Genomic DNA, 15,316 nt, shown 5'->3' on the forward strand with positions numbered 1-15,316 from the left:
CTTGATTGCAAGTGATCCTAGCCAAAGCACACAGTGTCATTGGGAATGAAGCTTCTTTGCCTATAAAATGGAAACAATATTGGCTAAGAAATTTCAAATGCTTACTGTATTCCAGGTACCTGAGTGCTGTGAGGTCAGGAAGGTACAACACTCCTCAAAGGTCACCTGTTAAGAGAATGTGCCACAGGGAGACCATGTTGACCAGGAGGTACCAACTGCCACATTTCTTGATCCACTGGCACTTGCCCCGAGGCCATGCTTCACCCAGGCTTTTCACAGATAATGACTTAGGAGGGGTACTGTGTCAGGCTATTTGATGGACTGCTTATTTCTCAGAATTGCACTGCAGTCTGAGGTCTTCCAACCCAACCCTCCAGCCATTCACAGGTGTCCGACCGGCACTGCACTTCGAAGCCCCCTTCACCTGCTCCGTTCCCTCCTCCTCCATCCTGCACAGGGGTTTCCTCCAATGAATCACTTGCACTTCTCATCACATCTTGGTGTCTGCTTCTCCATGACCCAAACTGAAACACATACTAAGCAGCTGACATAATCTCATTTCATTGTCATAACAAGCTTATGAACTTAATATGATTTTTCTCACTTCACTAATATGGAAACAAGGGAATATATAAATTAAGTTAAAAAAAAAGCAAACCAGTTCTTATTTTAAAAGGTAGCTGTGTAAATTTAATGAGATAGTATATATGGAAGGGCTTTATAACTATTTTCGTGTATTTTTTAAGGGAAGAAGAAATAAAACACAAACAGAATATCCAAGCACAGTTTTCAATTACTCTTTTTTGTGTGTGTATTTTGACTTTCCACCAGTCTCATGTGCTTATGGCAGAAAACTTTGTTTATCCCTCAAAAGTGGCCTGAAAAGGAACACATTACTGGTATCTTTACCACACCTTTGGTCCACACACCCTTTTCTACCAGTATCATTTGAAGACAGAGAAGAGTAAAGTTTGGCTTTGTGAGTCAGGGCACCATGACATGTCTGTCATGGCATTCTGATCTTCAAAACCAGAGTTCTATTCTCCTAACCATCCCAATCAATTTAATAGCACACATTTCACTAACCAGAGAGGGAGGCAAAACTATAGGAAATAAAAGTCTTTCGTTCTTTAATTAATGTTCTTCTTGAGCTTCTAGACATCATAACAAAAATCCTGGCATCCAAATGTGCAATATTTGGTGTGCCTGGTCAAACTATCTTTTTTGTTGTTGTTGTTCCTGCTCATTGAGCCTGATCTGATAAAAGACTAATTTCCTGTTCCTTTGGTGAAAAACAGAAGCTATTATTAATTTCCTCACACATATATACATTCTCACCCAAATAATCTCTTCCTTTGCTTCCCAATTTGTGCCCTTGACCCCCATCTCCTTCAGGGGTATAGTTATAAGCCTGCTGAGATAACAGTCTGGACCACAAAAGAAACCTCCTTTTTAGAGACCAGTGAGTGGTTGGCAGAAAGTCAGTGTAGAAGGGTGGTTCTGAACCTGGAATTCTTCTCAGGTTCCCAGATGTTAAGAATTGCCCAGACATCTCTAGGATGGATTTTTCTGACAGATGTGGAGAAAGGGGCAAAAAAGATCAAGAGGAAAGAGAACAATTGTGGTGAGGCTGAGCAGAGAGCCACACTGAGAACTACAAGTGTCTAAGAGACAAAGGGCAAGGCACAACTCCCGAAGGGAGCCAGCAGGTTTGTGTGTTCTCCTCAGCTTCCCCTTGAATCGAACAGTCCAGGAAAGCAACAAGAGTGGTACTGTTGTATTTGTGGAGGTCCTGATGGGGCTTGTAAGGGAGATATCCCAATTAGTCTGATTGATGAGTTTAGAATTTTTGGGGGAATCAAAAATCCCAACTTCTCAAGCTGCCTGTGCATTAGCCTCTAAGGGATTCAACAATGTCAGAGAATCCCAGGGAGCTTAGAATATGATCAGGGAACAACACCTCCTCCTCCCTGCTAATTCTAACAGCTCCTTCCCTGACTGAGATGCATTCCTCTGCATGGAGTGCCAGCTGGCTTCTCCCACAGGGGCTTGAGGCAGCAGGAAACTGAGCCCCCTGTGTGGGTCTCACTGGCTCCTCCATTTGTTTGCATTTTGCCACCAGACATGTCTATTTAAGCAACTTGGGAAGATATCTCAATGATCCTTTTGCTGAGCTCCAGAAGGTAGGAGATGACAATCCATCTGCTGTCTTCTCTGCATCGGATTTCAATCCAGGCTGATGATACAGAGATTACAAAGGACATTCAACTGAAGAGTTGTCTTTAGGTTCTTATCAGGTTAACAAACAGGACAGACGGCTGCTGAGCACTGACTGAGTGACATTGGTAAGAATGCATTTAAACGATTAGTTCACATGCATTGATCACAATGAGGCTCCATTATAGACCAAAAATTACACGCACACTCCAAAAAGTAAATCTCTGGCCCATCTCCATTCCAATCCAAACCAATCTTCTGAAAAGCCAAATAGTACCTCCGGTAGAACAAATCTTGCTGAATATTTACCAAGATTTGTTTTAAATGAGGACAGGCTATAGTTCCTTGGCCCAGATCTTTCAGAACATTTTGTGATTAAAGGATCAGTTAGACAAATACATTGTAAGAGAGGTTTGCCTTTACTCTGTCCCTCATTTCCACATGGGGAAATTCTCCCTAAGCACACTCCTAGCTTCTCTCCATCCTTTTACTTCAAGGCCCTGGGTAGATGTTATGTTAGATTTGGGTAAAATAACATACACTTGGCTCAGTTTCCCTCTTCTCCTTTTGGGAAGGGGCCTAATCTCCTTGGAGTCTCTTTGTTCTTAGTCATGCAGGAGCCCACCTTCATAGGACAGGCTGCCAAGGTCCAGTCCTGCTATGCTCAACAGGCATATGTCTCCTAAATCAGGACTCGGGACCCACATTGCTAACAGATTCAACACCACAGACAATAACTTAGCCATTATTAGTTACTACTAAGATGAAATTCTAGCGCCCATTTTCCTTTCATTTTCTTCTTAAATTGTTCTGACCCCAGGCCAATATGAGAGATCCTATTGACTAGGAGTCCTTGGAGACACAAATAATTACAGTACCAATAGTCTTGTTATCATGTGAATAAAATGGCATGTGTATCCTTTAGGAATAAATTCTGTACTATTGTGAAGAAAACTATAACTCACAAACATGAGGATAAGCGATTAGGTGAGAGGACAGCAGGAGCATAATTCCCTGGGTCAATGTGTTCTGAACACTGAAAATAAGACAATACATGGGAGTGTTTTTTAACAAATAGAATTATAAGATATCTAGATAATAAAGCACACTCATTTTTAGAAAACTTACCTGAACTTGCTGTTTGACTAGTGACCACTCATTTCTAACATATATTTACACACACACACACACACACACACACACACACACACACTTACTCACTAGGCAAGTAAGATTGGATAAAGTATGGGGGGAAAGGGTCCTTGGAATAGTAAAGTGCTACAGAAAGGTTTGGTTACTTTTCTGAGATGCTCACATTCAGAAGAGACTGAGAAATTGGTGGTGGTGTGGGAGGGGGGAACTAAATGGAGAATAATAGCTAAATGTTTACTCAGGCTCATAAAGTTTATTTCAAGTACCTGTAAGATTGTTATTCATGGGTGAGTAAAAGGTCCATGTAATTTTGATAATAATAAAGGTATATAGTTTGACACTTGGCTACTTTGTATTATTGTAATTTGTACATTTTTTAAAATCATACTGCCATACATATGTTTGGTGTGCTATACATATTTTATTAGGAACAAACATGTTCATTTGGGGTGCATTCCACCACAGACATGCCTATTGGAAGCATTCTGTTCTGTTTGTGCCAGGCATCTGTGGAGAGTGCCAATGGCCCTCCTACATAAAATACCCCCATGTTTGTGAGACACAGATGAAATGAACCTGGACCTAACTCCTTATAAGAAATAAATTGGACACATAATGTCTTATTCTGAGGAGAGCGCCCTCGCCCCTGTGTGGTGCAGGTACTCCAGGAAGACATGCAGATGTCTTTGCACCCTCAAAAGGCTCACTTCTTTGTGTCGCCCAGTGATTTCCAAAAGGAGGGAGACTGAGACTCCAGTTGAAAAAATTTCACCCAAAACGTTGCATAGCCTACCTGAGGTTGAATTCTCAGAAAGTACCTGTGGAATGTAACTACAATTTTAAGAGCAACTCTTCTAAGCACTAGAATTAGCAATATTCCTGAAGTACATATGGAATATAAACTACCTAAGTCTCTAATCAATAAGTTAGTTCTAAGGGTTTATTCCTCCCTACAGAATACTTACTTCTTTAAATATGTCTACATTTATTTATAATTTATACTGTCTTGCATTCAAAGGGGATTCAAAAGACCAATATGTCTACTGAAGTGACTTATATCCAGCTACTGGTTCATTTTGATCTCTATATAATTGTCTCTAATTGAAAGTTATCACTGAGATTGGTAATATAGATTATTTGTTTTTGGGTGCATAGACATTTGTTATAATACTAATTCTATGTATTTCTGTCACAATCTTAACTATAATTATTTATGTGTTTACCTAGTTACATCTATTTATGTACATGAAAGAAAATGATAATACATGAATCAAACACTGTGTCTTCAACCTGTGTTTGGTGACCTTGTAGCTCTGAAAAGATAAATATGTGTATACGTATGTGTTTATGTGTGTGTGTATGTCTGTACACACACAAATAATTTTTTTACTATGAAAATCTTAAATGTTCCAAGAAATATAGGTTTATAGAAACAGAAAATCTTGTGTGTCATGTGAATTTAATGGTTGAATTGTTATTTATTTTTATTTTGGATTTACATCCAAATGGGTCACTAGTGTTCCCTTCTATCAACCCAGAATAAAATTTGGTTTTAGCCTACTCAGTCCAATGAGACACCATTAATGGAGATGGGGGATAGAGACTTAAAGATAAAAGAAATCAAGGATCAGTCTTACAAGAGTTTCCAAAAAGGAAAACAACATTGGAAGAGAAAGTGGGGAGGAACAGATGGGCTGACAGAGTTTTGCTTTCTATGTGACATTGTGCACTTATTATTCGCATGAGGACTAATTTATAAACCCGAGTAGTGTTTATAAACTCCAACGTCCTAATGGAAATGAAAGCATTAATACAACCAGAGGATTCTTTACTTTACAGGTTTTAATTAAAATCACAGGCGTTAAGGAGCGAAAGTGTCTTCGTGGAATACAAGTCTAATGAAATATTTCTTTGCCTCGCTCAGAGCTCTGTGTGCAGTCCCAGCTTTCTGGCATGAGCCATTTGAAAATCCTACCCCCATGTAACCAGGAGAGCGCTCTCTGAAAATTAGAAAAGCAAATTACACCACATTGTGTTTCACATAAATATAGTTGCCAAGGCAGAATCAGAAAAAATTATAGCAAGTCATAATGAAAATACACACACACACACACACACACACACACACACACACACACCACGTGCAGACTTAAAACTGGGTATCTTTTTTAAAAAAGTCATCTTTATGGTTGAAAATATTACAGATGTCCCCTTTTATTTCCCCACTGATCCCCTTCAGCCCATCCCCCCACACACCTCTGGCCTCCACCACATAAATCATGGTATCTTAATTGACTAACTAGAGAACTAGAGGAAAAAGGTGTGTGTTCTACACTTCCAGAGAAAACTTGAAAGGGAGAGACAGGTATCAGGATGGGAAAGAGGAAACATGGCAATCTAAGAGGGGAGAGAGAAGGGGAAAAGTCGGAGAGGAATCATTTAGAGGAACTGCACACCAACATAGAAAGACTGAACATTAGTTTTGCTACCAATGAAGAAAAATTATACAGTCCTGGGAAGCAACTTGACTAAAATGTCCACTGTGGAACTGTTAGCCCACACACTGTTTATGTCTTAAAGGCATCGCCTATTTTATTAAGCTAGTTTCCCTGTAACTGAGGCTGCTAAAAAGAACAGAACACTATACATAACAAAGATATTTATAGCTGCTTTGTTGGGTGATGATGATGGTGATAATGATGACAGCATATGAAATATATTAAGTACTAAAGTTATGTTAGGCCATGAGTTCTGTGTTTTACAAAATATCTTCTAATTCATATAACAACTCTAAGAGGTAGGAGTTATGATCCCTTTAATAATACATATAATAAATCCCAAAAGTATGCAACTATTGAGTGATCGAGCTGTGTTTAAAATAGTGCTTTAAAAGATTAGGATTTTACAAATCAGTATTCTGGCTGTCCCTGAAGACTAAGACACACACACACACACACACACACACACGTATAAATACACATATATATTCATACTCATGTATGTATATAAGTATGCATGTAGGGGATGGATGTGAAAGGAACTAACATTTATTGAATACTGGCTTTTTTTTTCTAGACACCTGCTGGATTCATATATCATATTATCTCAATAAATTCCCACAATGTCATAAAAATAGGATTTTGTAATTCTTTTTTATATGTGGGAAACTGAGCTTCTGAATTTAAGTTTTTAAAATATATTTTATTGATTTTTCACAGAGAGAAAGGGAGAGGGAAAGAGAGTTAGAAACATCGATGAGAGAGAAACATCGATCAGCTGCCTCTTGCACACCCCTGACTGGGGATGTGCCCACAACCAAGGTACATGCCCTTGACCGGAATCGAACCCGAGACCCTTCAGTCCGCAGGCCGATGCTCTATTCACTGAGCCAAACCAGTCAGGGCCTGAATTTAAGTTTGATGAATTCACTAGGCAATGGCTGATTAGTATTCTAATCCAAGTTGGCCTGACTTCAGGAGAGCAGTGACCAGAGTAGATTAAGCGCAGGCCCTGGTGGGAGTCACATGTGATTTCAACATTTCGGTGGCCACATGTTTTTAGAGTCAAAAGAAACAGGCACTGCTACACCCAGCAATCACAACCTTCATCAATGTTGCTTCTCTCAGTTCTTGGATTGGACCAGATTCAAGGACTTTATTTTTGTATGTCTCTTGGTGTGACAGACATCTCAGAAAAAACCCAGCAGCAGTCTCTACTAGACACCATAGAGAAAGGCATGAGTTCTCAGGGCCTGTTGTTTTTGCAACACAATCCAAACCAGGCACAGTCACAGGCAACACAACTAGACCCACAGAGACAGACTTCCTCTTTCCTGGCCTGAACCTGGGAAGGCATTTCTAGGCCTGCTTATTATAACTTCATCTGAACCTCCACTCACAGAAATAAAATTCCTATGAGAAATCAGGTTATAGGAATTGAAAAAATATATATGGTGTCCCAAAAGTGTTATACATACTTTAACGGCTGATAGCTCAATTTTGACAATGAAGTGTATTTTCATAAACATTGCCTTTATAATTATGCAAAGTGTGTGTATACATTCTTGGGATATCCTATATATGCCAACTACATCCATTTAAAAATATGGTGTGAGGATGAGGAGTTCCTGCCATGAAAATATGCAACAATGGCTGTTGTGATGACACAGCTGAATGTCACAGCCATCGCTCACTTCAACACTGTAACTGTAATCTTAGAAGTGTTTGTTTTAAATACCACATGGACACTGCAATGTGTCTTGAGAATACAAACATTGACCCCTGATATTCTTGTAAGTTTAAAGTGACACACATTTAGATTTCTAAAAGTGGGGTCAATCCTCTCAGGAATTTTCGGCAAAGAATGAATTTATCCCAAATCCCTTTAATTTACTGTGGGCAATCAGAACTTAGAGCTATTGATTAATTATGTGTCTATTAATCCAGCAAAGTTATTGAAAGGATTGCAGTAGTCAGGCATTTGTAAAGATGTTCTAGAAAAACATGATTCGAAATAAATGGCCAGAATAGAAGGTTTACTCAAATACATCCACAGTAGGTTCCACACTTGGCACTATGCATAGAAAAATGTGGTCCTATTCTTTAAGGGTTTTCAATTTTAAAATAGACACATTGATTATAAAACATTAAAATGTACAACACACATTTTAAGAAGTAGTAAATCATAATTATTTTATTTTCACCATCACGTTCTTCACATATACAGTCTGAAATTTTCCAGCCAATCCTACTCTAAATATATCTACAGCCATAAAATCAGTGAACCACTCTTGCTATTGCCCACCTGGCATATGCTTTATGAGTCTAATCAGCTATAAACTAATAGAAGGGAATTCTTAACCAAGCAGATATTTTTCTAATCAAATCAGACCCCTTCATATTATGAATGTGTTATATCTTTTTTTAAAAATCACTTAGAAATTTCTCATTTCTCTTTAGATATTGACTTAAAGAATCTATTATATATTCTTTGGATTTTTTGCTATCAAAATGCCACTTTTTTATTTTTTTAAATATATATTTTATTGATTTTTTTTTACAGAGAGGAAGGGAGAGGGATAGAGAGTTAGAAACATCGATGAGCGAGAAACATCAATCAGCTGCCTCCTGCATACCCCTGACTGGGGATGTGCCCGCAACCGAGGTACATGCCCTTGACCGGAATCGAACCTGGGACCCTTCGATCTGCAGGCCGACGCTCTATTCACTGAGCCAAACTGGGTCAGGGAAAAATGCCACTTTTTTAAAGCAAAGAAACTGGGATTTATTTAAGCCCTACTATATATATTAGGCACTATGCTAAATATGTAAGATATATTACATAATATCATTTTAAACCTGATAGTATCCTATAATATAGATATCACTATTTTATAGTTGAGAAAACTGGGAGCCAAAGATGCTAACCAATGGGTCAAAGAATACACAAATAGTAAGTAGTTAAGCCAAAATATAAATTCTAGAACACTTTGATTTCCATGCCCAGAATTTCCTTATAAAAAAGTAATCTTGAATCAAGCCTTGAAAACTGTGAGGGCTCAATCTGAGTAACTTTGTTTGGGTCAAAAATAAAGGGTGATGTTAAAATGCTCAGAATGAATTTGTCTAATTCTTAATAGGACTTTATCCCCCCAAAACTATAAGCAATGTAAACAGAACAGCTTGCTACTAGAACACATAAATTCCCATAATATGAGTACTAGTAGCATTATTAGAATAATGACCTAGAAATCCACAATAGCGAATTCTATGTATGCATTATAGAGTACTCGTTAACTCATCATTAGATAGTCTATCTTCTTACTTTCTGAGCTGGGAAGAGGCTGAGCATTAAACCTGAAATTTCTGAAGGTGAATCCAAAAGTCATTGGCCCTCAAGTATCTTCCAAAAGGATGACAGAAGCATTAATGTAGCAGGCACACCATGCTTGAAGAGCGAAAGGAGATGACATGCAGTAAGTAAAGGCATCACTACATGAAAGTAGAGTTCATAGGTGAGCTGGGATCAGAGTTGCTACCTGCTGTCTCTGTAGTTAATGCCCAGAAGTCACCTTGCACATGTGTAAAATTGAATTGGGCATTATCATTGCCCACAGATAGTGTAAGGATAAAAGGAAAACATGTGAAAATCCTATCAGTCATTGTCTGAATAAGCAAGCATACAGTGTAAATGTCTCCCCTTAGTCCTCACTGAAGCTGACCCATGTCGTGTTTGCAAGGAAAAAATAAAAATCTAGGAGTAAAGACAAATGTAAAATACACAAACAGCTAATCTGTACTGAAGAGCCAGCCTATCCCAGACCAAGAATTCATTTCAATCTGAGAGACTGGGTACTTATTGTTTCTAATTTAGAGAAAAATGGAACCAGAACTAAGGACCATGCTGAAGAAAAGGGATGGTGTCTTTACAGAGTTGCTTCATTGTTTTACTCTAAACTGACATGGCATATTTCCATCATTGTGTTTTAAGTGGCATGATGTTCCTTCATAGCAGAGAGAGCAAGATCAAATGGAAACATATGTGCTCTCCCTCTCATACATTTCAAAATTAAACCATGTGATTTTGTAGCCACCTACAGGTATGTGCCTGAATGCTATGCTATTAAGCCTCTTGGAGAATAAACGATGTCAACAGAACACTTTCCTACAACAAATTTTGTTATGTACAAAGAGGACTCTCTCCTAACAATTGTGTCTCGTCAGGTATGTTTTCTCCAGCCTAAGCAGACAAGGTGGGAGAAAGGGACTGAACAGGAGGCACATTAACAGTGAGCCCCGAAACAGATGACAGATATAAATGACTTTGCAAAAACACTTTCTTCATCTTTCCATTTCACACTTGGATGGCTTCAAGATTTTTATAGACCCTCCCAAACCCTACCTCACCTCCTGTAAATGGTTTATGTAATGTCAGTCTATCAGTTGTACTGGCACAATGAACATGACAGGCATGGTGCCAACATTCGCCCTAGGAGGGACTGGCAAGGCCACAGCCTGAGAGAATGGTCGGAATGATATAAACACACTTTCCTATGGTAAACAGGAATAGACATATCAAGCAATAAGACACTGAACCTCAGACTTTTTGTGCTGGGGCTGAATATGCCTTTGCTATGAAAGGATTGTGGACAAGGGACTGTCTGTCACAGTTACAGATTCTCTGTTGGGCAGGATGGAGGTAGGAGTGACAGACCACCTATCAGCCACAATGGAGATGATTGATGAGCCCCCAAAACCAGGCAGCGAAGCCCAGCCTCTCCCCCGAATCCATTTGTTATTTCCGATCTCTTTCTGTCTCTGTCTCTGCCTCTCTCAGACTGCAGCTAATCAGTAGTGATAGATGAGGGTAGATATTCACTCCTTCCTTCAGGCACCCAATTGCATTTTCTCTCGTTTGTCACCAGGTCTATCATCCATTTCTCAGTGAGTCCTTTATTCAAATAAGAAAGGAGCAGTACCTTTCCTGGAAAATTGACTGTTGATGCAAGAGTCCTGAAGTGTTCAGAAAAAGGCAGGAAAGGAAGGAAAAGATCAAAAGGTTCATTGTTTTATTCATAAATGGACAGAGAGAAATATTTCCAGGAGGAGAGCACTGAGTAATTAGGCATGAGTGCTGCAAAGGAAGTTCAGATTAAAATGCAGCAAAATTAGAGAGCATGATTTGGCAAGAGACTAACCCTCAAGCCTGTGTCTCCATCTGAATTGGATGTAGTCACTCCAACTGACTCATTAAGGCAGCCCAGTCACCAGCATGGCTGGTGTATACAGGAGTTTGCCATTAGCCTGGCTGTATTGATGACCCATGGCAATTAGAAATGGACAAATTTTGCTCATACCTCATTTTTATTTACCATCTTCAACAAGTATGAGCCAGTGAATAAAGCTGTGAAATTAAGACTATGGCTGAGTCTGTGTAAATATGGTGATGCCAGAACATTTAGTGCTTCATACTGGCTGGGATTCATCTTGATTCTAATCAAGCCACATGGTGGATTCTCAAAATACTGGACCCAGCACCTGCAGTGAAGCCAAAACAACCTCACAAGAAACAGCCAGACTGGATATTTGGGTCATAATAGATGTGGCTGTGCACATGGAAATCATCTTTAATCAAAGGGTGTAAGGTCTAAGGATGGTGATTTTGCTGAAAACAGTAATGATGATGACAAGAAAGATCATATGATAACTATGACAACCACAATGAAGACAGACTTGAAAAATGGGATATAGAAGAGTCTTCACTTCCACACTTAACTCTTCTAAATTGATTCAAGGACTTAATGACCACCTTTCCTAAAAAGGACTCTATGCCTCCAAGCCTTAAAAACAGGACTTCCTGATAACCAAACTAAAATCTGCATCCCCTTTGCAAAACTGCCTTTTCAATAGACCCTTTGTGACCAGTATTGCTGTTGGAAATTATCCTTCCTACATTAAAAGCAGGTGTTCTTCTATCCTATATAATAAAAGGCTAATATGCAAACTGACCTAACAGCGGAACAACCAGTCGCTATGATGCGCACTGACCTCTAGGGGGAAGACTCTCAATACAGGAGCTGCTCCCTGGTGGTCAGTGTGCTCCCATAGGGGGAGTGCCATTCAGTCAGAAGCCCTGAGCTGGGCTCACGGCTGGCGAGCACAGCGCCAGCAAGATGTCAGTCAGACATCCCCAGAAGGGCTTCCAGACTGCAAGAGGGCACAGGCCGGGCTGCCCCAGTGCACGAATTTCATGCGCTGGGCTTCTAGTTTACATATAAGTTTTTCTGTTGGTCAGAAAAGCATTGCTAAATTAAACATGGAAAGAATATGGCCATCCTAATTGATACTACCTCATTAAGATAATCTCATAAAAGTCATACAAAGATGTCCCTACTGCATATTGAAGTATTGATTTATTATCAGGTTAGCAAAAAGACCAAAATTTTAAATGTTTATAATTGGAAAAAAATAAAATAGAGGAAAACATTATACATATGTTCTTGCCTTGCACCAAACTAAAATATACATTTCCAAATTCCAGAATTTATAACCGCCTGTATACAATTTATATTTCTGTAATCCCAGTACATATCTATTATAAATATGAAGCCTGGTAGCTAAATAGACAAAGATGCTAGGGATAGTTGTGAGGTGTTCTCTCATGCCTAACACTATTTATAAACTTGTGTTGTATTATTATCATTAGTATATAAAATGCTCGAAACGGTTCCCTTGATAACTGTAATATTCCTGTTCACTTAGACTGTCAATTTGGCAGTATTAATAATGCTTTAAAAAATAATACTTTTCAAAAAGTACACAGAACTTATTAAAAAGTAATACTGTAAGTAATCAATTCTGTGCCATAAATTAAAAACATGAATGAAGCCCATTGGGGATTTGAAATTATCAGCACGTGACCCTCTCTTAGCCTAGAGTCAGCATCATCTTCTTTACCGAGGTGTGAAATAGGTGCTGTAAATATTACTCTGACAATAGGTATGATTATGCTGTTGAAATAACTAGGTGAGGTTCTCTTTGGTACAGTTATTTCAATTGCTCCAGCAGCCACATTTAGAGCTCAAATTATTTTGTAGCAATGGACCTTTATGAAAGAAGAGAAAGAACCCACTATGGTGCTTACAATTTTATTACTACCTATCTTCTAGTCCATTCTCATGAGCGACCTGCAAGTCTCATATAAATTGACTCTTTGGGTTGAGAAATCTATTTGTGTTTTTATTATTGATGCTATTAAATATATAAACAAATAATTTAACATTTGGGCCCTTGATTGTGAAATGGTTTTCCAATTTTTAACTCAATAGATTATTATTCAACCCTAAATTTTGCTGTAATTATTTAAGATATAATCGGATAATTATTTCTCTGAGTGAGGGTTCAGGAATTGCTGCTACACAGTGATTTTCTTTCCTTGTGCTATCAGAGTGGCCCTCTCTCCTGAGAAGAGTAGATAACCAACCCAATCAGCACCAACCTATGAAGACGCTATCTTTCAGCTGTTGTACCCTGAAGGCACAAATGTTTGGATAAGTATCAACATTTCACCCTTCATCAATGCTAAAATTTAGCACTGAGTTCCTACAATAAAGGCTTATGTCTTCCTTTGCCTTTTTCTTATTAATCCTATTACGCTTGTCTTTATGAGCTCTCCTAGTTCCTTTTGCTCCTCCAGGGCTTAGCTGCAAATGAGATTTCACATCTCAGTGTAAAATAACGTGAACATTTTTCTATAAAATTAAATAAAAGTCCTCTATCCTGGCACTGCATGCCTAGAATCCAATTTCTGGAACCAATGTCTTTCCTAACGCCTCATTGTCTCCTTGCCATCTCACTTTTCTTAGCACGAAGTAGCATTTTTTTTTCTTTTGCATCCACATGATATATTGGTGTGGGAAGGAAGAGAGAGCAGTATCAGATGGTGAAAGTGAAGTAGTGGATAGCAGAACCCTGGAGTTTCATGCCCACTTTTCTGAAGATGCCGCATGAATAAGATTCTAAGCTGGCATCTCTTACAGCTCCTGCAGTTGATCAACAGCCCCTTCTTCTCCTACACCTTTATACCACCTCTGTTCCCTCTGCCAGCCTTTCAGTAGTGGGGAAAATAATCCTTCAAAGTTTCTCCTTGAAAAGGGACTAGAGTTTCTTAAAAAGAAGGCAACTCAGAGGGAAAACAAGTTCTGGCACTCTCTGAAGGGCTTGGCCCTTTCAAGGAGTCTCAAGTACCAGAAGCTTCTTATCCTAACAGAACTAAATCCAAACACATAAGCCAACAAATAGCAGGCATCTCAGGAGTCCCTTAGAGAAGTACATTCAGTACATCCAGGAGTGATTATAGGTAAATAGAATCACTCACTTCCTTTTTCTAATCCCAGGTAGACTTAAGTTCTTATAAATAGTATTCAAAAAAATAACAAAATAAAATAATTCATCCAATATTTTGCATCATCTTTAAGATCTTGTTTAAATTTAGATCATAGGTACAATGTTAATAAAATGCAAATTTTCTGAAATTTTCCTTGTGTATAATTTGGCAATGGATGGCAATGAATTGTGCACATGGAAAATATCAGGTAAATGATAATTGGGTGGAAAGTATGTTACATTGTCATCGTAGATATTTTTGGAGCCAAGGAGAGACTCCATATTTTTAGATTTCAGAAATTACTCTATAGAAGATCTTTTACTCACTGTGAGCCTAATATTCTTAATCACTTAAACAAAGAGGGGAATCTATACAGATAAATGAAGGCAAATGTGTTAAGTAGGTAACATCAGGTAGGAAAAGGCTGAGCGATAGGCAGCAGGGGGTGATCAGGATTGAAGTAACCCAGGTCATATATTTCCATCTAACCTGAAGACATTTACAAGCTCAAACCGAATTATATAAAATGTATGGTTATACAAAGTGTATGGCAAACAACTTGCCACTTCTGGCCTCCTTTTAGGAAACCTTGCCAAGAATAAAGCTTAAAACTTCTAACATTCTATGATTGTAATATGAACTGAAACAGTCTTCTGGAATTAAGTAATAACTACTGAACAGGCACTGGGTGATATAAACATTAGACTTCCCCCAAAGTATTTCAATAGGGTTAAAATAACCCCATTAATATTGGGCTATTCTTACTAGATTCTTTTTCCTTGAGAACATAATCTAAAATTGTGTAGGTTTTTTGTTTGATGTAATACCTTAATCAATAAAAATAAGAATAATAATTCTCACTGAAAAAATCCCCTTCTCTAATAGAATCCCATTGGGAAAAGTACCATCATTCATTAGGGGGAGTTATTTTAGCTTCTTCCACCATATGAAGAAGGATAAATGTGTGTTTGTGTACAAGTTATAAAAGATGAATTTGATAGACCACATATATAGAAGGATTAGAAAGAGTACTTGGAAATATGAATATATCTGCTACTGATAT

Source organism: Myotis yumanensis, unplaced genomic scaffold, assembly GCF_028538775.1.
Source record: "Myotis yumanensis isolate MYYU_CA2020_CCGP unplaced genomic scaffold, mMyoYum1.0.hap1 SCAF_2, whole genome shotgun sequence".
NCBI lineage: Eukaryota > Metazoa > Chordata > Mammalia > Chiroptera > Vespertilionidae > Myotis > Myotis yumanensis.